A 3357-nucleotide genomic window follows, 5' to 3' on the forward strand; every position below is an offset into this window, starting at 1 on the left:
CATTAGTTGGTCATTAGAAATGTGTAGGCCTGTAAGACTCTGCTATGAATTATTCTACACATCTTATACCAATATTGACAGGAAGTATTTAAGACATCATGATACTGATGAATACTGAGATGTATTTAAAGGCAAGTCAAAAATTCTCTGATTAATCCTCATAGAAATGTTCCATTTCTAATTTTACAATATCCACTCAAATCCACAGGGGAAATTTTTTTTTTTATTTTGCAGTGAGAGCCTTCATGTTAGAGTACAAAGGTGGCATTTTTATTTTCAAACTCCGTATTGTTAAGAAATAGAAAAGGAAAAATAAAACTCAGTCAACATAGATTTTCCCAAATATCTTTAAGCATATTAGGACAGAAATAAAAAATAAACACAAGGCAATTGGACAGTGGTACTCTGTATGTCCTTGATTTTAAGTTCTTTTCTTTCTTTAAATTTCATGTATTGCTCTTGTCATTATATTATTTCTTTCGTTTTCAAATTACAGAAGGGCAACCAGGAAGTTTTGGTTATTCACTTTCAATTTTTATTTTTTATTTTCACATATATCAGTATCTTCCTAAATATTCCACATGGGCTTGGCTCTCCCTTCGCATATTTACTGTGAGTTTCAGAGTGAAAACAATTAGAACATTACAGTTTGTTCATCTGTTTATTTTAAATGGGATTCTGAATCAGTAGTGTGGAACTGCTTAAAAAATTCTGAGATTTATTCTTTTTCTCACCATCAGCTTAGAGCTCCAGTGCTCTACGCAAGTGAAGTTTGCTTGGAGCTGTTCTGCTTTGTAACTTGCTGTGCTCAGGGATCAGAAAGATTTTGTCTTCCCTGAACTTCTCAGGTACAGAGGGTTCGATGAACAAAATGATTTTGTGTGCTGTGACCCTACCTTAGCACAACTTCTTGATGTTATCTACTTCTGTATTATATTTGGACTCTCTTAATTTCAGATGTCTTTTCTCTTGCTTGCTTCCCCCAGCTTAATAAACCGGACATTTTCATCAAATATTAACAAGTTAATAATAAACTGTAGTGTCATTTAGAACATGGGTGCGTTGAGAAAGACATGCACAATCTCAAGGGGGGATGTCACATGCTGTTATTTTTGGATAAAGCAACAGTTTTATACTTCAGCTCCGGAGAATGTTAGGGGCATTCGCGGTTCTCACTCCTAATTTACACAAAGGGCAGCTGCAGCATGGCTTAGTTTATTTGTTATAGCAGCAATCATTTTGGCACATGCTGGCACTGGCACTGAAAGCAGAATAATGTCACCAGAGGCCGTTTCCTACGCACTGCACTGGAATGGCTCAAAAATTTCAGCTGGAAAACAGCCTGCTGCGGCCTGAGATCGTAAAGGGCTTCTCGTAAGTAAATGACACTGATCCTGATGCTGGAACAAGTAGTTGAATCCTCTGCAAGCTCAGAAAGAGCATGGAAAAAGCACCCAGAAAATGACACTTGATTTTGTAAATTTTGTAATTTTCTTTTATGGTTTTTTTCCCCACCCACCTATGGTCTGCACGCAGCTTCCACTGGCTATGATCCACATATAGAAGGAGGGAGGGTGTAAAAAAAAAATAAATCTGTGCTGTTACAGTTGCAAGCAGAGGGTCCCCTGAAGCATCCTCTGAAGTCATGATTCCTCTTGTGTGCTTTGCTCCGCTTTCAGAAGTGTATTTGCGTTTTCCTAAAGTAGCTGTAAAAGGCAGGTCAGGAGGAGGCATCTGTTCATCTGACCCTAAAAGATGTGTAGGGTGATGCGTTCAGACGCAACATTTCAAGAACAAAATAAAAATCGACACCTTCCACCTCAAGAGAAAAACGGCATTTAACAAAATTATGTTATTCGGGTATCGGTCTGTGCTCGGGGTGTTCCAGACCAGACCGTCACTTCACACGCACACTCACAGCCCAAGATATCCACATGTCTTTCCTGAGAGGATGAAAAAGCAAAGCTTTTTGCCTCATTTTCCTTGAATTTTTGGTATACAATGGAAAACAGACTAGTGCCGCAGTAAACAAAATGCAATTTTACTTCAGTCTGAAGGGATGCTTGCTTTTAAATGTAGCAGTGATTACAAGAAACATGATAGCTATGGGTTTAGCACAGAAACTGATAAAATCATCTGGATCACCTTTTCCTGTTTCCATGGTTTGTTTCTCCAGTTGTTCTCTTTTCACACTTAAAATATTCGTATGATTTGCAGACTTACATAGCACAACAACTGGCTATAAGAGCCTTCCTAGGAAACCATAAGAAGATGTGTTTATTAGCTTGGTCATTCAAAAAAAGTCCTTTATTTTCAAAATCCTCAGCCATAAACTGAAAAGCACAAACCACAGATGAAAATGAAGGTCATGGACTGGTAAACAGCAGGTAAACACATCTAAGCATAAAATATTTCTGAACATGAAGAACAGAAGAGAGTAGATGTGCATTTACTGTAAAACCATGGGCAGTTGCTTCACTTTGGATTTTCATCGCAGACTGAAGTTATCCATGATATAAATTCTCTTTTTGCTTGAATCTGTCTAGGTGTTGAACGTTTTCTGGTAAGGAGAATATTTTATATTGCATGCCATTAAAAAGCACAGCAAAGCAGAACCTGGTATTAGTCAGAGTTTCACTGGGGTGCCATGGAGTTAAGAATCAATAATAAAATTCAAGTTGAAGCACCTGACATTTAATTTTGGATTTGCAATTAATATTGGATATGAGACACAATACACCAGTATGGCATTTCATAACCAGTCACCTTTCTTCTAGAAAAGATGCTAGAAAATATTAAATCAGCAATCCATTGCTCCATTGCACAGCGGTCAGATCTGCAGAGACATGGGGAAAAAAAATCACCTGAATTGTTTAGTAAGCAAAAAGTCAGAGAGATGAACCCATGGCGGAGGAAATTTGAAACCTCCTCAGGCCAAGAGCCGTGGTGACGTGACTTACACATGCCTACAGCAGAATGAAGGACCAGAGGAGATTTCCCCAAGTTGCTGAACTCAACACACTATGTGCTACAACCCCTTTAAGGAACTCTTGTTGATGAAGGAGGAAGTTCTCCCACAGATTCAGACAATTTCTTTGGCCAAGCCAAATCATCTGTGTGGGTCTCAGCCCTGACCATGAGCTGATCAGCCTCCCTGGGTAGCCCCAGGAGCAACCCAATCAGAGTACTCCATTGGCATTAACTGTATTATTGGAGTTCCTCCACATATTGTAGTTCCTCAACTCCTTGACAAGCCTTTGCGTTTATGGTGATCAGCTCTTTATCATTTATGCTAACAGATTAGGGAAGCATCCTGCCTGCTACCTAGTTTATTGCTCATCTGGCCAACCCTTGCAT

This window comes from Egretta garzetta, unplaced genomic scaffold (assembly GCF_000687185.1).
Source record: "Egretta garzetta isolate BGI_Z169 unplaced genomic scaffold, ASM68718v1 scaffold117, whole genome shotgun sequence".
NCBI classification, from domain to species: domain Eukaryota; kingdom Metazoa; phylum Chordata; class Aves; order Pelecaniformes; family Ardeidae; genus Egretta; species Egretta garzetta.